At 41.0% G+C, this 25,086-nt stretch overlaps 1 pseudogene; it reads left to right on the top strand.

Moving 5' to 3' along the window:
- Positions 1-548: 548 nt before the first annotated feature.
- Positions 549-667, top strand: LOC130042277 (uncharacterized; annotated as a pseudogene).
- The last annotated feature ends 24,419 nt before the right edge of the window (positions 668-25,086 follow it).

Raw genomic sequence — 25,086 nt, 5'->3', positions numbered from 1 at the left:
TAGTGGTGGAGGGAAGGTAATAGTGGTGGTGGGGTTGGTGTTGAAATATTGAATGCCTATAACAAATCATCGTGAACACTTTGTAAACTACAGTGTTTAAAGAGGGGGAAAAATAAAAGAGAAGTCAGAAACTAGGGTGGTGACATGTTCAAAGGATTGAAGTCAGACCAGGCAGATAAGAACGTTTGGTTTGATCCACAGCACTTCATAATCTCCCTAGCATGACTGAGAGTGATCTCTGAGCACCAAGCCAGGAGTAATACCACAATCATCTCAGCACACAGTATGGTCTACAAACACTGTCCACTGTAGCACTGTCCTCCCATTGTTCATCGATTTGCTCAAGCGGGCACCAGTAACACCTCCTTTGTGAGACTTGTTACTGTTATGGCAGAACAAATACGCCATGAAGAGCTTGCCAGGCTCTGCCATGTAGGCAAGATACTCTCGGTAGCTTTCCTGGCTCTTTGAGAGGGACAGAGGAATCAAACCCAGGTCATCTATGTGCCAGGCAAACGCTCTACCAGCTGTGCTATTGCTCCAGCCCAGTCTAAGGCCATACCACCCTGAACGTGCCCAATCTCATCTGATCTCAGAAGCTAAATAGGATTGGGCCTGGTTAGTACTTGGATAGGAGACCTCCTGGGAATATTGGGTGCTATAGGCCTACATACAAACAGGCAGAAATTTATAACCTGCCCTAGAATTGTGAAATCAGCATGAATGAAAAGAAATGCTAGGAGAGACCAAGTCATCAAAGACAGAAAATCCTGTCTGATATCTGAAGGACAAGAAGATTGTAAGGTTATATGTGGGCCTGGGCAGCTTTGCAGCAGAGAACAAGGAGAAAGGGCTGCAGGTGGAAGCTGGTTTGAGGATGTGAGAAAGTTTGGGGTCCTTTCCTCACTGTTTACTCTCCCCTAGGGTAGAAGAGTTCTGTGCTTCAGAACTTACAGACAGTAACTTGTGCTTGTTTGGACACTCTTGATAAGAACAGCACTAAAAAACCACTTTGACACGACTGAACATCTAAATGTACTATGTATCCATACCAGTGGTTGTAAAAATGGTTTGTTTTTATACCAGAATATTTATTTATCAGTGAAATTCATGAAAAGATTTAGAGTGAAATGACCTGATAGGAATTTGTTTGAAAAAATAGTCACAAAAAGGATGAATTAAGGGGGAAGAGAGAAGTGGAACAAAAAGTGAGTGTTGAATTGGGGGGAGCTTGTGGGGTTTGTTATATTTTTTCTTCTTTTGTTCATTTTGGAAAACTTTTCCAATAGAAAAAATTTGTTTTATTAAATCTCTTGTGTGAAGTTCAGCTCATAATTAAACTATTCCAAGAGTAGTGCACAAAGTAATATTTCCCTCCTTCAAAGACAATTCAGAAGCCCTTGACAAAAGGTCACTTTGAGCCCAGTGGCTCTACTTACATGCATTTTTCTATTAGTGGGAAAGAGCCGAAAAACAATGGCTTTGTGAAGCCATTAGTCCATTTATTCAAGTACCTGAGCCTGGGGTGCCTCTGAGACTCTGCCCGGAGGTACATGGGCCCTTTGTTAGAGGGGTGACAGAGTTATGACCACATCTACAGCTGTAGCTGGTGGGCAGCATTGTGCAATGGACACAGAGAGATAGGGCACTTCTTTTTCCTGGATATGTGTGTGTGTGTGTGTGTGTGTGTGTGTGTGTGTGTGTATTTACTGCATCTCTGAGAAAACCAATAACAAAGGAACACAGCAGCGAAAAAGGGATGGCATTCTCTATCAACTCTGAAGCCTTGAAAAAAACTACTAAGTCTCTTACAGCCTCATCAGCAACTATAATTTTTCCACCTACTCAACAGGGGAAAATGGGCTGCTGTGGACATTTAATATGATAATTGGAATATGTGTGCATGTGTGTGTTGGGTAGGAGGTTTTGATGATTGAACCCATCTCATGAAGGAAACTCATGCATTTTAACATTAAGCCATATCCCCAGCTATTAGGATAGTATATATAAAGGCCTGGACTCATTAGGAGCTACAAAATGTTGTAGTGGACACCCTTTGTGGGGTCTTAGGAACTATGGCAACTGAAGCCGCAGTCAAGTAATTATGATGGATGCCCAGGAGTAGATATATTTCAGAGTCGACCAACTCCCAAATATTAGGAGCACAGCATTAGCGGTCTTCTGTGTTTAAGCAAAGAACATTGCTCTATAGTAAAATATGAAAAGGCTATTGGGGAAGGAGAAAAGCAAGTAATTCACTACAAATACAAAGTCCAGAGTTACCAGACAGTTTTGGCTTTAACTAACCAAGACTGACTTGGAGAATTGTGACAATGAGAGGCCAAACACAAAGGAAAGGCTAAAGATAAACTCAGGGGACTAGGGGTGCTCATAAGAGCACTATAAGGTTTTCTGGGGGGAGGAAAAAGGGTAATTTACTGTTGAAGCCTAAAGCACTTAGGGTTCATATCCAACAGACTGCCTAGAATTCTCCTCAATTTCTTAGCTGGTTTGTAAAGCTAATTTTTGCTCTAAAATTTCACTGCTTTCCCTGCCATTATTTGCAATGGGACAAGTAGCTCTTTAGCATTTATTTAACCTGGAACATCTTTCATGTGGAATGTTAATGTGAATCTTAGAGATGTGACAGCCATTTTGCCATCCTAAGGATTATCCTACAATGTCAGAATATCAGGACAGAAAGGTAGAATTCCCACATGGTAATGGAGGACCACATCAGTGTTGTAACAAGTGTTTGCTTACACGGAGACATTCTGTGGTGGGAGAACAAGGAGGCCTTTATTACATGGGCTGATCAGACCAGTTGGTCTAGGATAGGCAAGCTTCTGAAATCTTAGACAAAACTAAGGGGTTCAAGAATTTGTTTTTATAGGGCATTACTAAAGCTTCATCATTACTTTGCTTCATGCTCAAGCAATGCAAGGGTGCATGCATATGATGGCATCTTCTTAGCAGAGCTACAGGGAATTTCCTAAAATCAGCATTTTCTAGCCTTAAAATAGGGAAGTCCATCCCAAGTGCAGACAGGGTGGGCATCTTTTAAAACTCTCCACCCACAAGCAAAATCACCTCTTTAAAGAACATTCTATAAAATCAATTATAAAATAAAAAATGCATATCATAAATTTCCATCATAATACCAGGACTATGAATAGCCACAAAATTCCATCTTAAAAGAATAAACACTCCAGGGGTCAGAGATGTGGCTCAAGGGGCAGAACAAAACAAACAAAAAAGAAGATACTTCAGGGCTGGAGAGATGGTACAGCTAATAGGGCATTTGCCTTGCATGCAGCTAACCTGAGTTTGATCCCTGGCACCCCATGTGATCCCCTGAACCTGCCAGGAGTGATCGCTGAGCACAGAACCAGTAAGCCCTGAGCACAGCAGGTGTAGCTCAAAAATAAAAAACAAAACAAAACAAATCCAGTAGCAAAGCTTGCAGGCTAAATGTGTAAGACCCTGGGTTCTACCCCTGGTACCAACCATATCAATAACCCTGGACCCTGGACCCTGTCCAGTTCCATCTCTCAGCACCACCAGACATGGCCCTGATGGCTCCTGAATACTGATTGCTGATGTGTCCCTGTAACACCACCATTAAACAACAACAACAAACACACCCCACTATGTACACATACTCTAGAGTTTAAAACTCCAATTATTTCTAAAATGAGAAAAAATAAAGTAGGGTAGGTAAGGGATGCTAAAGAAATATTGATATAATGAATTTGGAGAAAGGGTATATAGGTTTAGTATACTATTTTTCTCTACTTCTAGGTGCATTGGTGTGTGGAATTTTTTTATAACAAAAAGTTAAAAGAAATTTGAACTTACAAAATTCCCAATCTTCGTTGTTGGTTGTCATATAAGGCTCAAGTTTGTTATTGAACTCTTCCAAAAGTAGAAAATAACGGTTTCCTCTTGGCAGAGTTGTTTTTTTCTAATCTTCTATCCTCTTTTTTTAAAAATTGCAGGAATATGATTTACAAAAGCATTAATATTTATGCTTTTGATGTACAAATTTACTGTCTCTCTGCCACCAGCAAAGTGCTAGAAACCCTCCACTAACCCTACAAAAAAGTGACAAATCTTTATATCAGACCTATTCTCCCTCATTCCTCCCCTACTCAGTTCTCTTCTCAGAGTCCGTGGGTTTTTTTTTTCACTGCTCACTGTTCCCTTCCTTATTTTATCTCTCTACAAACCACATATTAGGGAGATCATCAGATCATTTGTCTGTCTTCCTCTGACTTACTTGGCTTAACTTGATTAGTTCCATCTAAGTTGTAGGAAAAAAAAAAGTTTCCTCCTTTCTTATAGCCAAGCAGTATTCCATTGTGTATATTTATAGCATAACTTCTTTCTTCATTCATCTGAATTCATAATTCACTGGCTTATCTCTAGAACTTTGTTACTGTAAATGGCACTACAGTGAACACAGATGTGCATATAGATCTTTTCATGTCAATGTTTCTGTGTTCATGGGATAGATTTCATGGACTATGACCTCTGGGTCATATGGGAGTTCTATTTTGAATCTTCTCAGACATCTCCATACTGAACCAGGGTGACAGTCCCCCCCATAGACCTTTCTCACAAGTGTGAAGTAACATCTCTGTGTCATTTTGATTTGTATTTCCCTAATATCCAGTGACGCTGAACACTTTTTCAAATGCCAGTTGGCCGTTTGTATGTTTTCTCTGGGAAATGTCTAATCAGCTCTTCTTCCAATTTTTTTGATGGGATTGTTGAGTTTTGTGAGTACTTTAGTGTCACTGACACTGTTGTTCATCGATTTGCTTGAGTGGGCCCAGTAACATTGTGAGACTTGTTAGTTACTGTGTTTGGCATATTGAATACATCACAGGTAGCTTGCCAGGCTTTGCCATGTGGGCGAGATACTCTCGGTAGCTTGCCGGGCACTCTGAGAGGGGCTGAGAAATCGAACTCGGGTCGTCCTTGTCAACCACATGCAAGGAAAACGCCCTACCTGCTGTGTTATCGCTCCAACCAATGAACTTTAGTATCAGTGTCAGTGAAACTATTTTCTCCCAGTGGGTAGAATGTCTTTTTAATTTTAGCTTCTTTTTTTTCAATATCGCAAAATCTTTTTAGTCTGATTATTTTTTGCTTTTGTTTTCTTTCCACTGGCAGAGTTTCCAAAGACCTCATCCATATACCCCAGACCTGCCTCCATATTTCTGCTATGCTGCTGCCCCCTGCTGGCTCTGAAGTTTAGTGTTCCATCACACTCAAGAAGGGGCAACAGGTCATGAGCTGGCTGTATCTACTGCAGGTTTTAAGAGAGAGCTGTCTCTTCAGATGCTGTTAAATAAATGAATATCCCTTCCATTCTCCTAACTCTAGGTTTTGGGGGTTGGGGGAAGCATCTGGTGGTGCTCAGGGATTACTCCTGGTTCTCTGCTCAAGGGTCATTCCTGGAAAGGCTTGGGGTGCACATGTAGTCTCTGTGATCAAACTTAGGTGGTTTATATGCAAAACAAGAGCCTTATCTGCTATATGTACTATCTCTGACTCCAATTTCAATTTCCTTAACTCTTAGTGGATGGTTTTAACAAAGTGCCATGAACCTTCCCAAATGATGGCAGGGAGGTAAAAGATATATAAAATGAGAGAGGCGGGGTGGGGGCGGGGGAGAGGGAGGGGAGGGAGGGAAGTATCCAAAATACAAAAACATGATCCCCGAGCACAGCTGACTCTGTCCCACCCCACCTCAAATAAGAGTTGTATAACAAAGAATATAACTTTGCCTTTGAGGTTCATATGGGAATGAGAAGTCATAATGCTTCCTCTAGAGCTCATACCCTCTTTTTCCATTTCCATCCCTCTGATTTCTTGTGAAGCAGTTTTCTATTTGTGAACATGCTCTGGATTCTTCTTTGAAATACTGTAGTCGCTGTTTTTATTTAACTTTTAGGTTCATGGGGTGATACTGGTGGAATATTTGAAAACAAAATGATTATTTGAGCTGGCTAAGGAGAGATAAAGGTCTGATATAGATTGTTGAAGAGTATGTCTCCTTGTCTACAAGATGTCTATAGTTCTGCTTGCTACAAGAACTATTGAATGCATTATTCTTGACTGGTTTGCTGGTTTCTGAAACACTATATCAGCAGTGTAACCAAACAGAGCAATTATATTGTTCTTTCTGTTCGGTAGAATCTGAGATTGCTAATACTTCACCAAGAAGACTATGGGATCAATTTTGTGATTCCCAGGTCAGAGTAGATATTTGAACACCAAGACTAGGTTGGAAAGAATTGCACAGTATCTTTTGAAGGTTATAAAAAATTCAAAGGACTCACACCCCGTTTTAATAAAATTAAAGTTGTATAAAGAGCCTTAAAAATCCAGATTTTTATGAATTCAGAGTCCTGGTTGCTTCTGAATAACAAAAGACAGGACCTTGCACATAGGTTGTGTCTTTCATATCCTGAATGTTCACTAAGGTGGATAAAGTAGTTGTGTAATTGGTAGTAGGTAGATCAGCAGGAAATGGACTGATTTCTGTTGACTCATGACAGTGGGGTAGATATGAGAGACAGAACTTTGGGGGTGACCTAATTCATGTAATTCACTCTCTTCAATTTACAGACAAGGAGATCGTGGGAGATAGGTACTGGAGCTCAGATAATTTTTGATGTATACATGGAACATTCACCAAGAGAGATCATTCCTGGGTCATGAAAGTAATCTCAACCCTTGGGGCTGGAGTGGTAGCACAGTGGGTAGGGTATTTGCTTTGCACGTGGCCAACCCGGGTTCGATTCCCAACATCCCATATGGTCCCCCAAGCACCGCCAGGAGTGATTCCTGAGTGCAGGAGTAACCCCTGTGCATTTTTTGGGTGTGACCAAAAAGCAAAAAAAAAAAAGAAAAAAGAAAAAAGAAAAAAGAAAAAAGAAAAGAAATCTCAACCAACTTAAAAAGAAGAGATATTGTGGAGTTATCTAATCACAATAGAATTAAACTAGAAACCAATCCAAAGAGATAATAGGGAAATCCCTAAACACTTGAAAAAAATTACACACTTGAATAAGTCATGCCTCAAAGAATCATCTTGGAGAAAAGAGAAAATATTCTGAATGAAATGAATACAACTTATTAAGAATTGCACTGTGTCACTAAAGTAGTACTCAGGAAAATTTTTAGTTTTAAATGATTAAATTTTTTTAAGGAAATACATGTGTTCTTTTTAATTTTCAAAAAAAGATTTATAACCTAAACACCCACTTCAAGAAACTTTGAAAAACAAAGTTTGAAATAAACCCACCCAAAGAAAGCACAGGAAGAAAAGAAAAATAAAGTAGAAATTTGTAAAACCAAACACAGGAAAAAAGAAAAAAATGATTAAACCAAAATCTGATTCTTGAAAAACAAAACTAATAATAATAACGATTAATTTTGAGCATTTACAAAAGAAATTGTTTGGGTTTGCCTGGAATTTTGCGGATTTGGCACTGAAAGTCTGATGTCCAAGGAAATCTCTCAGTCCTGAGCCAGTGGGGATGTTCAGTCTCCCTCACACAGATCACTTAGATTTCTAAAAGGGATTTTACTGTAGAATATCCAAAGCTTAGGAAGAAAATACTGAAAACAAGTCTACACATATAAACTCAACCAACTTAAGTTAAATGAGCTATAAGTTCCTCAAAACTTACAAATTGTCAAACCCAGAAAGATAAATAAATTGAATGGCCTTGTAAGTATTAAGGGTATTGAATTCACAGTTAATAACCTTTTGTAAAATAAATCTACATGCAGAGATATAGATTGGCAAATTCTACCCATCAATTTTTTTAAAGCAAGTCTATTCCAGAAAATAGAATGAGAAAAAAAAAAAACCACTTCCAAACTCACTGTATTATTACTAAGTTACTCTGATGCAAAAACTAAAAGATAACAAGAAAAGAAGTTCACAAAACAATGTCCTTATGAATATCAGCATTCTCAGTAAGATGTTAGCAAATTGAGTCCAGCAAGCACATTCTCTCTGTCTCCGTCTTCCCATCCATGTATATATCCACCTAGATCACCAAGTGGGTTTTTTGGTTTGTTTGCTTTTAGGCTACACCTAGTGATGCTCAGGGGTTATTCCTGGTTTAGCATTCAGTAATAACTCCTTGGGGAGCTCAAGGGAATATATGGGAAGCTGGGGATTGGAATTGGGTCAACTACAGGCAAGGCAAGCACCTTACCTGCAGTATTATCTCTCTGGCCCCATTCAAGTGACTCTTATTCTGAGAAAACATGAGAGCTAATTCAATTTTCAAATAATGATCAGTGCAGTCTACCATGTAATAGTCTGAAAAAGGAAAAAACATAAGATTGTATCAATCTTGTGCAAAAATCTTTTTTCCAAGTTCAGTATTCAATCATGGCAAAACTCTTTCCAGTGAAGAAACGTAAGTAGATAACAGTCTCAACCTGACAAAAAAGTATTTACTTAAAGAAATTAGAGAGAAGTACAGCGGATAGGATGCTTGCCTTGCATGTGGCTGATCCAGGTTTCATCTCTGGCATCACATATGGTCCCCAAGTCCACCAAGAGTGTTCCCTAACATCAAGCCAGGTGTAAGCCCTGAGCACCATCAGGTGCACCCCCATCCCAACCAAAGAAAATACCTACTTAAATTGCTCAAATAATTCTTCATGATAAGAGTGAAAGCTTTTCTCTTAAGATGAGGAGCAACCCTGGGAGGTGCTCTCTCCTCACTCTATTCAACATGACACTGAGGTTCAAGTAAGTGCCATAAAGCAAAGAGAAAAGAAGACCTGCTTGGAAAGAAAGAAATAGAATTCTTGTTTCTAGCATGATTAAGATAATTTAGAGCAATCTTTTTTTTAAAGACCTTTTCAAAATGAATAAGTCAGCTCTATAATATGGAAGGAAGGAAGGAAGGAAGGAAGGAAGGAAGGAAGGAAGGAAGGAAGGAAGGAAGGAAGGAAGGGAAGGAAGGTCAATTTCTATCAGCCAATATTTGATAAAATGGTAGTGAACAGATGGAACCCCATGTTTATTAAAAATAAAGGATCTCCAAAAATAAAAGGAGGCAGGAGAGACTTCAGTGGTTTGTGCCCATGGCCTGGGTTTGATTTCTGGCACCACATGGTCTCTTGAACATAGCTGGGTGTGACCCTGGAGGCCCCTAAGGTGACCTCGGTATCACTGCACTTTAGGTCTGAGCACCACATTCTCATCCTTTCCTTGGTCTGGCAGTTGAACTGGTCCAGTTGGCCAATAATTGTTGGTGGGCCCCCAGGCCTTCTGGTCACTGCTTGGGAGAATGTCCTGCCCCCAGAAAAAAAGAAAAAGAGATGGAGAGAAAGAAAAATGATGAGATAGAGATACAACCCGATATGGTGAAATCTTCTAAAAACTGAAAAAAACCCTGAAAGACATCAGAAGTCCTGAAAATAAAATGCAGATTCTTATCTTAGGAATTGACAGCTTTAACATCATTAATATAAATTCTACTCTGAACAGAGCTATATGTTTAGTATGCACTGTAGCACTGTTCTCCCGTTGTTCACTGATTTGCTCAGGCAGGCACCAGTAACGTCTCTATTGTGAGACTTGTTACTGTTTTTGGCATATTGAATATGCCATGAGGAGTTTTCCAGGCTTTGCCGTTCAGGCAGGCGGGGTACTCTCTGTAGCTTGCCAGGCTCTCTGAGAGGTTTAGTATAATTCCAATAAAAATCCAAGAATTTTTTTAACAGATGTACACAGGCTTAAAAACTCGAACTGAGGGGCCAGAAAGATTGTACAACAGGTATGGCACTTGTCTTGCTGGGGGTTTACCCTCGTTCTATCCCCAACATCTCATATGTTTCTCCAAGACCACCAGCAGTGATCTCTGAGCTCAGAGACAGGAGTAATTCCTGAGCACAACTGGATGTGGCCCTCAAACAAAAACTAGAATTGATAATTGTAAAATTTTAAGGCTTACTCTATAGACCTAAAAAAATAGATTGTGAGGATGGGAACAAAAGCAGCTTCTTTGCAAGCATGAGCCCTTACTGTCCCATGTGCACCAAGGGTTGAGTTCTGCTGCAATGCCATTGGGGATCTCTAGCATTACAGCAAAGAATGCAGTCTCCAGTGATATGATTATCACAATGAAAATGCATGTATAAATACTAGTGAGGCACAACAAATAAAGTATGGTATCACCAAAACAAAGCAAATGATTCCTGTAGAGCACCATAACTGAATATATAACCAAGCACTGTCATCAAGTCTGAGCAACTTTCACAACACAACTATTGAAAAGGTAAGAGGTATGAAAGAAAATTCAGACTTGATGGAGGGCTAGACAACAGAATATGGACCAGACCAGAGAGCCCCGATCTAGACCTATGCAAATTGGAGCAATTAATTTTAAACAGAGATTCAAAATAAGTCAACGGATAAAGGATTATCTTCTCAACAAAGTGTTGCAACAACTGCAAGTGAAGCAACAAAAGAAGAAGAAAGAAACTCAAGCTAATCTTTATAACCATACAAAAATTAACTCAGATTATAGATGCAGAAGAAAAAAAGGTATAAAACATCAGAAAAATATAAAAGAAAATCTCCATAACCTGGGTTATTTATGACATAACCAAAGTTCTTATTTGTAACAGCAAAGGCACAATCATTACTAGAAAATATTGGTAACTTAGATTTCATCAAAATTAAAACTTTGTTTTCTAATGAAGAGAATTCATTCTCTGTTAAGAAAATTCAAATGCTATATAGTATCTGGGATAACATACTTGTAAATCGTATATCAAAAGTCTTGTATTTGGAGTATATAAAGTACTTTTAATATTTAACAGAAAGAAAATGAAATTTAAAAATAAGTAAATAAGCAGATACTTTATCAAGCTGGACTAATGGAAGGCAAATAAGTGTAGGAAAATAATGCTCAAGATTAGTCAGTAGAAAAATACAAATTAAATTAATGATGCACTGCTACTGCACAGTTATTCGAATAACTTAAAGAAAACTGACAATAGCAATGCTGACAAAGATGTGGAGTAAGTGGAACTTTTTAACATTGCTGGTTTGAATAAGAAATGATACAACATCTCTAAAACATCTGGCATTAGGAAATTAAAATTTAAAATTACCATATGATCCTCATTGTTTACATTAGAGAAATGCAAATCTTGGTCCATGCAACTCTATTCAAAGTCTCCACGAACTGAAAACAACTCAAATGTCAATTGAAATATGAATGAATAACAAAACTAAGAAACTGCCTTAGTAGCAGAAAGGCCTGAAACTGTTGTTGACACATGGACAAACACAGTCAACATGGATAGTGTTCATTATTATCTTTTGTCCTTTTGTTTGTTTGGGGCTCATGTCTAGTTGTGTTCAGGGCTTACTCCTGAATCTGCACTAAGGGATCACACCTGGTCAGGCTTAGGGGACCTTCATCTGCAGTGGTAGGGACTGAGCCCAGGTGAGCCATGTACAAGGCAAACAGCGTATCTGCTATACAACCCCAAGTGCTCATCATGGTCTTAAATGAAAAAAAAATTACTCTTAAATGGTTAGTGCCTAACTACAGTATTTCTGAGATTATTGAAATGTCAGAGAACAGATTAAGAATAGATTCAAGGGACTGGAGAGATAGAACAGTGGGTAGAGTTTTTGCCTTGCACGCGGCTGACCCTGGTTTGAGCCCAGGCATCCCATATGGTTTCCTGAGCACCGCCAGGAGTAACCCCTGAGCATCGCCAGGTGTGACCACTGCCCCCGCTTTCCCCCCTCCCCCCACAAAAAAAGTAGATTGAAGATGAAATAATAAGTACTTTTTGGGTCAATGGAAAAATTGGTATCTGACTATAGTAATAGTTACAAAAACCTTGATATGTATTTATAATCTGTTTTTACTACAAGGGTACCTTGCAGGTACCCAGCTTGAGTTTGATTTCCAGTGCTACACACCCTCCTGAGCATGACAAAGTATGGCTCTTATGACCCCTAAGCACTGCCAGGGTGGTCCTGCCACCACAGGCCTGAGCAGTACTGCACCCTCAGGCCACAACATTGAGTTGCTGGGAACAATCCCTGGGCCCCCTGAGCACCACTTTGGAGGCTCAAAGAGAAATCCATTGATCATAATTATATAAAGTGGTAATTTAGAAAATAAAATGAAATAACACCTAAGTCGTTAATAATACCAGACATTTGTTTTTATGAAATAACTTCTGAAAACCCTACGAGTTAGAAATTGGACTAAAGATGCCTCTGGATTCTTCTAGTTCCTCATTTCTGATGTATAACAAACAGTCCCTTTGAAAATACTGAGAGATTCATCCATATTTTATTTAATTGCTTACTATACTATAATTTGGGGTAAAAACTCAATCTCTAGTACTGGAAACATTAAAGGATAACATAGAAGGTAAAGGTAAAGGTAAAGGCCCTCCCGTTGATCGTCGATTTGCTCGAGCGGGCCCAGTAACGTCTCCATTGGAGACTTTGTTGTTACTATGTCTGGCATATCGAATACTCTCGGTAGCTTGCCGGGCTCTCCGAGAGGGGCGGAGGAATCGAACTCGGGTCGGCCATGTTGGCCGCTTGTAAGGCGAACGCCCTACCCGCTGTGCTATCGCTCCAGCCAACATAGAAGAAAGAAGTACATGTTTTGTTTTATTGTTGAAACTCATTTTCTGCGTGAAGCAATGACAGAAGGGGTGGGGAAGTGGAAGAAATCCTTCCAATGTAATTAAGATGCATTTGTATTTCAGTCAGAAACTGATTTTGGTCGCAGTGGCTTAAACTCAGTAAGGCCTACCATTCTATTTTCTGCCCTTCTATCTTTAGAATATAGCATACACACTCAAGGTCAACCCCATAAACTATAGTTGATGGATCCTAAAAATATTTTGCTTGTTTGTTTTGGGGTCACATGTGTTTGGGGGACACACCTTGCTTACAACTGGCTCTGAGTTTAGGGATCAGTCCTAGCAGACTTGGGAAACCATATGAGGTACTTGAGATTGAACCTGGGTTGGCTTTGTGCAAGGCATGTGCCCTATCTGCTGTAGTGTTTCTTCAACCTTTTTGAAGAAGAAAAATTGAAGAGGAGGATTTTCAAAGAGTCATCTAGCAAAATCAAGTCCTTTTGATGACTTTTCGTTAACATTCCTCATATTGGTCAGATTGTTATCACATGCCTGAACTAAACCTGCAAGGCAAGGTGGGAGATAGAGTCTCTTTTCTCTTTCCTTCCTTCCTTCCTTCCTTCCTTCCTTCCTTCCTTCCTTCCTTCCTTCTTTCTTTCTTTTTTTCTTGACAAGTTGGGGAAACACACCTGGTTTTTCACAGAGAGCCATGTGGGGCAAGGAATTGAACCCAGGGCTCCAACATGCAAAGTATTTGTTCCTGTCCCTTGATCTATCTTCCTAGCTCCAACCCCAGAAGATAGTTTTTAAGCTAATTTCATTTGCATTCTATGATAAAATAATAATTTAGTTACAAAGGAAGCAGAGAAAATAGATATCAGATATTCAATGAGTAGTCTCTGTTAGTATGGCAATAGGTTTTCTCATAAAAAAGGGAGTTAATTTTTTTTTAAGGTAAGATGGGCAAAAAGATTATTTGCTATAACCCCTCCCCCCAAAAAGAACTGTCTCTCAGGAAGATTATCTGGCTGAACAAGCTGTAGAAAACAGTACAGCCTCAGTTTCACTAAAATTCCTTTATGCAACAGGATTTGTCAGTGTGGCCATGAAAAGATCCTCTCCAATTTGACAGGATTTTAGAAGGAAAGTGTCTTCTGTTCTTGGACTTTTTCAAGAAAAAGAACAAAACAAGTTATAGCTTCTTATTGACCAAGTCTATTGATTGAATTGAGTACCAAAGTGGTGGCCTTCAACTAGGATGAGGCAGGGCTAAAGGCTGTTTGTATGCTGGGTAAGCCTGAGATGCCATTGCCCTCACATTGATCCACTTCTCTCTCACTCTGGAGATCTGACTAGTCTTGGACATGCCTAGGAATATGTTTGTTTTCAGTCTCCATTTTTTAAATCTTCAAAAACACCTTCTCTGACATCCTTAGCACTACTTACTAGGGAAATATGTATCTCACTATCTTCTTCTTTTCTCCAGCCCAGGTGTCTCTCTTTTCTAGGTGTGTCTTTTATTCTGTTATACCTCTGTTATATTTCTGTGATGGCCCATATGTGGTTCTAAGCAAAATATGGCAACAATCCCCATAAAAATCAGGATTTCCCAGTGAAACATAAGCAATTAAATGAGTGTATGTATATATGAAAAACATATATAATACACTACTATTATATCATTATTACTATATGAAAACTGGTTCACATGGCCATAAACGCCAAGAAATCTCATGCCTATCAACTGGAAAATCAGAAAAGCTGATTGGATAATTCAGTTTAAGATCAAAGACCCAAGAACCTGGGATCTAAACCCCAAGCATACAAGATGAATATCCTGGTTCAGGCAGGGAGCAAATTTTTCCTTCCTTTGCCTTTTCTCCCATTCGGGAGCTCAGTAGATTTGATAATACTCACCTCTTTGAAGAGGGTGGTTTTCTGTGTACTCATTACTGATCAAAATACTAAAATCTTCCAGAAATATCCTCACATATGGGATATATAATATATACCCTCAGAAAGAGCTGGTGCTGATTGCCACAATGGAGACTGGGCCCACTTGAACAAATTGATGAACAACGGGAGGACAGTGACAGTGACACTCAGAAAAGGTGTTTTATCAGCTGTGTGGTCACCTCTTGATCCTGACATCTGAGCAGCATTGACCTGATTTCTAGTATAGCCACAGGAGGCAGAGAAAAGCCAGAGCACACTGAAGGAATTTGGGGGTCCTTAAAGTGACCATGACAACAACATCACAATAATAGTAACAGGGGCTGTTAAGATGGCTCAAAAGGCTGGAGTAAATATTCTGCATGCTAGAGCCCCATGTCTGAGCACTGAGCCAGTAGACCTGAGCCACACCAGGTATGGTCCAAAAAGTCAGATACCAATAACACTTGCAGCAGCAGCAGCAGCAGCAGCAGCAAAAATCAAACTTTTAGAAATCTATGAACACAACCACTTAGCAGTCTGTGTGAATTTCTGGCTCTCCACACTGGCCACATCTTTCCAGTGGAGATAAACTTCAGTCTTCCACAGTAGAAGACTCAATAACGCACTCTTATCCCTAGAGGTGTTTATTCACTTCCCAAAGAAACTATGGATCTCAAACTCCTTGTCTGTGGATCTATTTTTGAGGGATCCTCAGATAAGGGCAGATACCAACTGAGAATAATTACAATGAGAGATAGTCCATATAAACAAAGGGAACATCACCAATTACATGCACCTTTTAAAAAAATCTTTTTTTGAAGAACACGACGAATCTTACACTAGTGATTTAGATTTGAAAGGAAGCTATACAAGCTAACTGAGCTACCTAATTTCCAAACCTCAAAAAATTAGAAGTGGAGATTGGAAAAGCATCGTTTTATGTTCCAAGAAGGCATAGACAATACTAAAAGGTATTTTGCAAGGGAAGGCAAGAGCATTTTTAGGTGAAAAAGCAGTTAAGATTATTGGTGTCCAAGTATAAGGGGGCCTACATTTAGATAACACACTTCAGGGCCCCAGTGGACCTGTGTTTATGGAATTCTAGATGATACTGTTCTAAGTCGTGCCTCTTAACCTGATTTAAGAGCCATTGCCCGCTGCTGATGTCCGCATATAGATTTTTTCCCCTGGCTTATTGCTTAGATCATTGCAGAAGCCAACAACCTGCTCTCTGGCTGCAGGCTTCCCTCTCCTTACTCCATCCACCCTCTTGCTGTCAGAGATCTCATCATGCAACACAAATCAAAAGCTGTTTAAAAGCTCTCAGCAGTTCTATTGCTCAAGCAGCAAATGTCCCAGGTGCCATAGGGGCATTATGTCCTTTAAGTTTTTCTTAATTTCCTTTTTTTCAGTTTCTAATTTTCTTTTATTTCTTTCTTTTTAAAATTGAATCACCATGAGACACACAGTTACAAAGCTGTTAATGGTCAGGCTTTAGTCATACAATATTCCAACGCCCATCCCTCCACTGGTGCACATTTCCTGCCACCAGTGATCCCAGTTTCCCTCCCGCCTTCTTCCAGTTTCTGATTTTCTAAATTTGATCATTACTTAAAATAACTTCTGGAACCAGGGATGCAACTCAAGTCATAGAGTATGTACCTTGTAAATGCAAGACCTTGAGTTAGATCCATGGTACCACAGGCACTCCACCTCCAACACTCACCTACCACTGCTAGAAGTGGCCCCACACCAATAAAAATATTCCATAGTAAATAATAAGATGGGAATAAGGAAAGAAACCTTGAAGAATTTATTCAACTAGGAGAACAGGAGACCTTTTAGATGTAGGATGAGATTTTTAGATGTACTTCTATTTATTTATTTATTTATTTATTTTTTTAAATTTATTTATTGAATCACTGTGGGAAAGGTTACAAAGCTTTCAGGTTTATGTCTCAGTCATGCAAATATCAACCACATTTCCCTTTACCAATACTTATTTTTTACCATGAAGAACCCCAATAAAACCCCACCCCCCACCCCTCCCCGTCCCTGTGAGGCAGATGAATTCTAGTTAACACTCTATCTGCTTTGATTAGATTCATTGTTTCAATAAAAGATTCACCACTATTTTTTAGAGTTTACCCCCCCCCCAAATCAGACATGCTGAAAAAGCATTGTGAAGTGATTTGCTTTCTACAGCTGGGTTCAAGAATTAAATGTTGGTTTTGGATTTAGGCTATTTTACCTATTGACCCTGGAGGTATTTCTACTGAAAGTCAGATAGTTAAGAAATTGGTTTCTGTGTTCTGGAGTCGTGGCCGTGCTGGAGAGCCGCTCGCGGAGGGCAACCGGTGGCCTCGGTAGGGCGTGAAGGGCGGAGCGAAACGCCCCCCTTCCCATGAGGTTTTAGTCGCCCCCACACTCCTGGCTCATACCTGCTGTCCACAAGGCTACCATGTGGCCGCCATCTTTCTTTCCAGAGAGGAGAGGGCGAATGGGGCAACACCCTTTCCCCTCCGGCAGACTTGATGGCCTGGATCAACGCATAGTCCGTTCACTTTTCTGCTCCAAGCTGCTGGGTTCTGCATTAAGTCCTTGTGCTTCTGGGGCCATGGCCGTGCTGGAGAGCCGCTCGCGGGGGGCGACTGGTGACCTCGGTAGGGCGTGAAGGACGGACCGGAACGCCCCCCGACCCATGAGGTTTTAGTCGCCCCCACTCCCCCGGCTCATACCTGCTGTCTACAAGGCTCCCATGTGGCCGCCATCTTTCTTTGATGTACTTCTATTTAAATTGGACCCCTCTCGGAGAGCCCGGCAAGCTACCGAGAGTATTCGATATGCCAGACACAGTAACAACAAAGTCTCCAATGGAGATGTTACTGGGCCCGCTCGAGCAAATCGACGATCAACGGGAGGGCCTTTACCTTTACCTATTTTGGTCACATATTTTTAAATTCATCTGGAGAGCTAATACAATGGGCAGGGAGTGTGCTTTGCACATGACCAATCCAGGTTTGATTCCTGACACCCCATATGGTTCCCCAAGGCCCACCAAGAATGATTTATGAGCACAGAGCCAGGAGTAAGTCCTGAACACCACCAGTTGTGGACCCCTCCCCAACAAAAACACAAAGAATTAATACTCACTTATAATGGATAATTTAAACATGAGCCCATATGGGGACTCATGTTGAAAAACAGAAGAACATTTTCAAAGGCTGAGGAAATATCACAAAATGTCTGTCCTGGGTACATCACCAGCAAAGCACAGTCCCTGAACACTGCCCTGAGAATTCCCCACCCCTACCACCTAGCACAGTACTGCCATATGTGACCTGAAAGGAGATAGAGATAGATAGACAGACAGATAGATAGATAGATAGATAGATAGATAGAGAATAATTTCTAATTTCTTCATATAGTATTTCTAATATAATAATAATGCATGTTTGGTCCTTCAAAAAGAATGACTATTACATGCAACTATTGAATATTATGTTCTTTGTTAGCAGTGCTGGGAAAAAGCAAGCTGAAGTCCTTTTCTAATATCATCATTTAGAAACAAATAGGAATGTTTCAAAAATAAACTAGTCGGCATTTTTTTAATAGCAAAGGCAAGCATTCCAGCATTAGGTCATGAAAGCAGTTTTAATCTATTTTTTGCTACTGTAAAATGTAGTCAAAATTATTCTATATTAGGTGTGTTCAATTTCAAAGTACACCCACAAGCCAAGATGTTAATGCAAGATGGACTGGTCAAGTAACTAGGATTTCTCTACAGAAGAGCAGGCATTGCTTATTAATTAAATATATTTTAAGTATTTAAAGTAAAAGTATTAAAAGTAAAAAGTATATTAAAAAGTAAAATGCATGTAATCTTTCATATAGTATTCACATCGTTCTGGGATTTTGGGCGACTCTTCCAGGTTTGGTGCTGTGAATTCACTCCTGTCGGTGCTCAGGGGATCATATGCAGAGCTAGAGATCAAACCTGGGCTTTGTGCATGCACAGCACACATTGCAGTCCCTTTAGCTATCTCTCTGGTTCCTCTAAAATGTGTAATTTTTAAATTTTTGTGCCAGAGTAAGCAGTGCTTCATGCTTACTACTGACTCTATGCTCAGGGAATCACATCTGGCAATGTTCAACTCTTTCTCTTGTCTCTGCACTCAGAGATGACTCCTGGAGAGACTTGCGTGACCCTATGGGATGCTGGGCATCTAACCTAGGATGGCTGTGTGCAATGCAGTTGCCCTAACCATGGTACTATTTTTATGGTTCACCTCTGAAATTTTTTTAAACAAAAAATAAATTATTTTTTATGATGTTGGAGATTGAATCCAGGGCTTTGCATTTGCAACTCATGCACTTCACTGTAGAGCTACAAGCCCAGACCCACCTAAATTTCTTTATGTTACATCACCAATAAAGGCAATAGATTAAAAAAAATACCAACCCCTATCCCAGGGTATAACAGGCATGCACCAGTACATACTCCTTCTGGTCTACTGCAAGTCACCCCACATTTCCCAAACATGTTCTCCAACTCTGGATGTCCAGAATGTTCTTCCATCACCCTTATCATTTGGGAAATGTTTCTTACTTAATCCTTGACCTTGATTCCTCTCTAAACATCACCCTGAAAGACACAGAGAGTTAGAGGTTATTTTGTCTTCCCAAAGCAGCCTTTTCTCAATCCATTTAATGATCAGGAAGTTTTGTGATGCATTGATTAGTTTTCTGTCTCTCCCCCGGGAAACTGTGAATTCTTTGCCATTTTAAAAACAGTGTTTGTATCTCCTTGGCCTAATGCCTGGAATAAGAATTGGCTCCCAAGAAATGTTCAAAATGATATTCCATCAGATGACCCTCATCAGGCAAGGCTTAATTATATTCTACCTATCCTGTTTAAAAGGACATAAACTTTATTTTGAAAAAGATTCTCATCTCCAATGACTAAAACAGCACAGAACTGCTGATGCTCACCAGGAGGTCCTCTCAAATCTCCCAGCATGGATCCCTTTTGCAACTCCAAACCCCTCATGGGATCCTGGGCTGTGCTTGTCTCTAAGCTCTAGCTATTTTGCTTGAGCTCCACAGCCTTCACTTGCTGGGTATGATCCAATTGGTCTTTAATTTTCCAGCACTGACATTTGGTGGCCTTTGCATAAGGCTCTATTGCCAGAGCTGAGGAGGTGAACACAGAAAAGGATAGAAGAGAAACCAGAGACAGTACAGGGGTTAAAGCACTTGCCTTATATATGGCTACCCCTGTTTGATCCCTCGCACTGCATATGGTCCCCTGATTATTGTTGGATGTAGCCCTGGAGGCCCCTTGAGCATGGCTAGGAGGTACCCTCCCCCAGCTTCCTGAGCACTACTTGAGAAGACCCCTCCTAGTCTCCCCAAAAAGAAGGGGACAGAGAAACAGACCTAAGAGGCACATAAGATGAAATGTTACTGCTTCTCAAGGAGGAGAAATGGAGGAATGAATCATGAGTGAAAACACAAGAGGTTTAATTTACCTTCAGAGAAATCCCCAGAAAAATGTAAAGAAGTCAGAGGTTCATTCTCTCTGGCTCAGGAATCTGAAAAATAAAAGCTTGAAGCAGGGGCAGAGAGATGGCTCAAAGGGCTGGAACAAAGCGTGTGGGAGCCCAAGGTTTGATTCCTGGCGCTGCAGGGTTCCCTGAGCACTGCCAGGAGTGTTCTCCCTTCCCCACCCTCAAAGAAAGAGCAGAAAGCTTCCTGATTTTTAATAAAATCAGGACTGCTGGGCCTCTTCTCTTTGTAGCTGAGGAGTGTCAGAAAATCTCCAATTAAATATTCTGAAAAGGTACTCTGAACATTATGCAGTAGCATTTGAGCAAAACCCTAGAGATGGGGAAATAAAAAGATAACACTTCAAAGTCTGCCTTTTCCTTCCTGATTGAAGGGGCAATAGTGCATTCCACCAACCCCACCTGGGCTGTCCCCTAAAGCAAAAGATTCGGGTAAGTGGGTCACCACTCATGCCTTTTGAGAGGGTTGATTTATTTAACTTAGTTTCAGGTGATTTGACTGAAAGAGTTGGAGCAAAAGTAATTTGGTAGACCCAAAGTTGGCTAATAAGGTTATTTTGGTCAAAACCCCAAATAATTTGTGGCCAGTGATTTTTTTTTTCAGGTAGTATTTGTTTCTACAGACCATGGAGCAGTTTTTGCAACTCTTATGCTTTATTTCAGCACTTTTTGGATATACTTCCTCAGTTATTTTTTTTCTTTACAAAGAGAATGAGTTTTCTCATTCTTTTGATATTTTAAATATGAAATTAATTTCAAATAATTATTTTGTCTTTGTATTGTATATAAGGCACTGTCCTCGAGCGGGCCTAGTAACGTCTCCATTGTGAGACTTTGTTGTTACTGTGTCTGGCATATCGAATACATCACAGGGAGCTTGCCAGGCTCTGCTGTGCGGGCGAGATACTCTTGGTAGCTTGCCAGGCTCTCCAAGAGGGGCGGAGGAATCGAACTTGGGTTGGCCATGTTGGCCGCTTGCAAGGTAAACGCCCTATAATAATAAATGTAAGCATCCTAAACAGTTAGAAAAAGTAATTAGTTAAAAATGATAATCATGCACTGGTGGAGGGATGGGTATTTGATCATTGTATAATCGAAACCCAAGCACAAAAATTTGTAAATCTACAACTGTACCTCATGGTGTTTCACTAATAAAAATTTAAAAAATAAATAAATAAAAAATAAAACCTTTTCTATTGAAAGTCATAATCATGTCCTACAATAGGCACATTGCCTAAATATGGTAGTATGCTTCAAAGTGAAAATCCTATTATTTTCCCAGTTAGCTATTTTCACCAAGCCACTGGTTACAGAAAATATATAGGCATGCAGAAATGCAGAGAATGAAAGTGCTGAAGACATACACTTTTTAATGAGACAGCAGAGAAGGTCACCAAAGCAGTGAGTGGGGACAGGGGGCCACTCCTGGAAATACCCAGCTGGATTGTTCAATGCTAGGACCCGAGGGTGCAGTGTGAATAGAGGGCATGGGTGGTGACCCATTGACCCAAATCTTTTGCTTTAGGGGACAGCCCAGATGGGATTGGTAGAATGCACTATTACCCCATCAATTAGAAAAGAAAAGGTAGACTTTGAAGTTAATCATTATATTTCCCTTGAATGCTTACTCCATGTGCAATCTTCCTGGTCCTCAAGATGTTTACTTTGGTGATTTTTTTTCCTGTTGTGTGCACGTACATGAAAGTTCCTTCTAGTTGCTTTTGCTCCCCCCACCTCTTTTTAAACATCTATTTCTGTCTTAGTAAGAAAAATGATTTGAGGACCAGAGAGATAGTTTATGAATAAGGCATTTGCCTTGCACGGAGCCAACCTGAGTTTGATCCCTAGCAGCCCATATGGTTGACTCAGCATCACCAGGTGTGATCCCTGAGCACAAAGCCAGGAAACAGTCTGAGTGCTACTAGGTGTGTGTTCCTGCCCCTACCAATTTTTTAAAAAAATAACAAAGATAAATAATGAGATAAATTATTAGAGATATAGTAGAGTGGGTAGGGCATTTGTCTTAAATGCAGCCAACTGGGGTTTGGCGCTCAATACCCTCATATAGTCCTCTGAGCCCGCCAGGCATGATCTCTGAGTGCAGAGCCAGTAAGTCCGAGAACTGCTGGATGTGAAGCCCCCCAAAACAAACAAAACAAAAAGATAAATGATTTGAGAATGAACTTAATAAACTATAAATAAAATGAGCTGCAATTTTCCTGCTTGGGAATACAATGAGATTCACAGCTGCCCTTTTCATCTTCTTAGTGAAGACAACAGCGTGTTCCATAGAGACTCCTCCCTGCTTCTCTGGGAGCGAATGGGTCTGGGACCAGGGCTTTGGCTCTAGCACAGGGGCTGTCCGATCCTTCCAGAATATCTTCTGAAATGGGGTAGGGTGAGCTCTGACACTTTGTACCTTTCATTCTGCTCCCTAGATCTTGGATCTGATGACAGATGTGCCAAATGTGAAGTTTGGGGATAGTGTCTAAAAATGAGCTCAGTTCCAAACATCTCCTGCCAAAATGTGAAAATATTTAGAAAATCAGACAAGAATTCATACACATTACAAAAATTGTCCCCCAAAGACACTAGAATTGGTAATGCTTAAAAAAATTTTCTCAGTAACTGGGGGATATTTTGTAACAAGTCGAAACTAGGTGCCAATTGGGAGTTGTTCCTCATATGGGTTGGAACTGATAACTAACATTACTGCTGAGAACAAACTTATAGTTCCCTGTAAGTGTAGAGAATGGCCAGTGCCTGGGTAGAAATGCTCTGAAAGAACTTGCGGAGAGGCAGCACCTTCTGGAGGCTCCATTCCACCACCAGATAAAACCTCCTAGCTCCCCTACAGCCCCCTCTTAAGGTCGCCTCCATACCTTTCTCTTATTAGATTCTTCAGGATAGAAATGGTGTTTGGAGCATGAAAACATTATGATGAAGAGTTATGGCTCACCCTTTTGTCACTTGTCATGGAGATAGAGCGTAAATGCCAAGAAGTGCTCTGGAGAGAATTATTCATACCCTCCAGAAGAGTGGGCTTAACTTTCTTCTGATCTCAAGTGGAGAAGGAGCACTGGGTAAGACGGCGAGGAAAGATGATAAGGCAAGGTGGGACAAGAATAAAAGTGTCCATGGGGTATAGGTTCACTTGCACTAGCTGCTGGCCCCGAGCTATGGACCTTATTGGATTGATGAACTGGGGTAATAGGATACTGTCACAGGAGGAGCAAAAGCCTTGATCTCCAGGAAGACAGCTTAGATTTCTTCCAGGGTTCCCCTGAAGATGGGATAGCTCCTCTAGAGGGGTCCCTGACACCTTAGGATACAATTTCGTGTCCATGCACCCCATTGAGATCATCACCCTTCCAAATCCAGAGCAGAGAACAGAAACTCTAAGGTTGACTAGGACCAGCCACTGGCATGAAGGGTTTTGTGTCCCGGGTGTCTTTTTCTGGCTTTCTTCTCTTGCTCCAGCCCCAGAGAGAGGAGTTCAGGAAAGAAGGGGCAGGGAGTGGTATCAGGAAACACTACTGGCACCCCATCCCACTCCAGTCTAGTCTGAAATAAGCAGAAGGTGTGGTGGGGGTGGTGGACAACAGTGAATTGAATTAGAAATGGAAACGTTCCAATGCACAGCACTGAATGCTAGGACTGATGTGAGGTGATGTTGAGAACTGAGAGTGATCTGCTGCTCTGAGTTTACATGGCAATGCCCCATGGGAAGCTTGCTCTCTTGGCAGAGAAGGGGCAGGAGGTTCTCCATAGAGCCAGCAAGAGAGCAGGAACTGGATGCTTTACAAGGCTCCACTCCAATGTGGGGTGCTCCCTGGTGAAACCTCTCATATTCTTTTCCCAAAATGGTTTCTGTGACCATACTGTTTTAAGGTAAATGATATGTCATCCTAAAGACTCTACAGGATCTTGCCTTGTGGTAGACACACAGCACAGACATGGATGGGAAAGAGTTCTAGAAAGCCAGTATGGTCTATGGCTATTAGATACACATCATGAACCATTTCAGGTCCTCCTGATCACCTGTCATGTGTGTGGGAGGGGGCGTGGGCAAATGAAGGGCCTCCCAAGTGGTGCTCAGGGGTCCTGAGGGGAGACTCTTGACAATACTCAGCCAACTGCTCAGGCAGTTCAATGTGAGGGCCCAAGGCTGTGGTGCTGCTTAGCCCCGGAGTGCTGGGGGTTAGCTGGGTCACCCCTGCAGTGCGTGGGGACCTTCAGGGCTATACTTGATGATGCTCAGGAGGCTGTGTTGGCCAGAGATGAAACCTGGGTTATACACAGGCCTGTGCCCTCACTACCTTTCTATCTGCCCTTGAGTACTTGACTGGTTCCAGCAGACATTTTCTCAGGGACTCTGTTGCTTTTAGAAGGACACCGTGCCATAGCCCATGCCCTCCGCTCTGTCACACTCCTTCTAACTCCTGCCACAGGATACCCCTGTTAATGGGGGAGCCTTTGTTCTGCTGAGACGTGCCAGGAGGACCAGGCACAACCCCTAAATGCTTGGGTTCCTGGCCAGTGTGCTGGACCTCCTTTCCAGGAGAGAAAACACCTGTGCACATGCTCTACTTTCCTCTGGAACCAACACTGGAGCCGCAACACCAGACCCCCCAGGAAGGGAGGCAATTGACGCTGAGCAGTCAGAGGGGCTGGACAACAAGACACCGGCTTCTCCCACTACTTCCCTCTGTGCTCTGCACCTACTCTCCTGGGGGACGGACTTTCTAACAAGGAGTAGCATGTAAGCATTGCCTCAAACTCTGCTTTGGGGAAGCTCTGACCAGAGAGAGGTGTACAAACCTGCCTTGATTTTCCAAAGCATTGCCTCTTCAATTTCTAGGGCACATTTGCCTTGGAAATCAGGTTTTGGTTGCACATGTTAGCCCTGAAG

Source organism: Sorex fumeus, unplaced genomic scaffold (genome assembly GCF_029834395.1).
Source record: "Sorex fumeus unplaced genomic scaffold, SorFum_2.1 ptg000098l, whole genome shotgun sequence".
Lineage (NCBI taxonomy): Eukaryota > Metazoa > Chordata > Mammalia > Eulipotyphla > Soricidae > Sorex > Sorex fumeus.
This window is presented reverse-complemented; position numbering and strand designations above follow the sequence as displayed.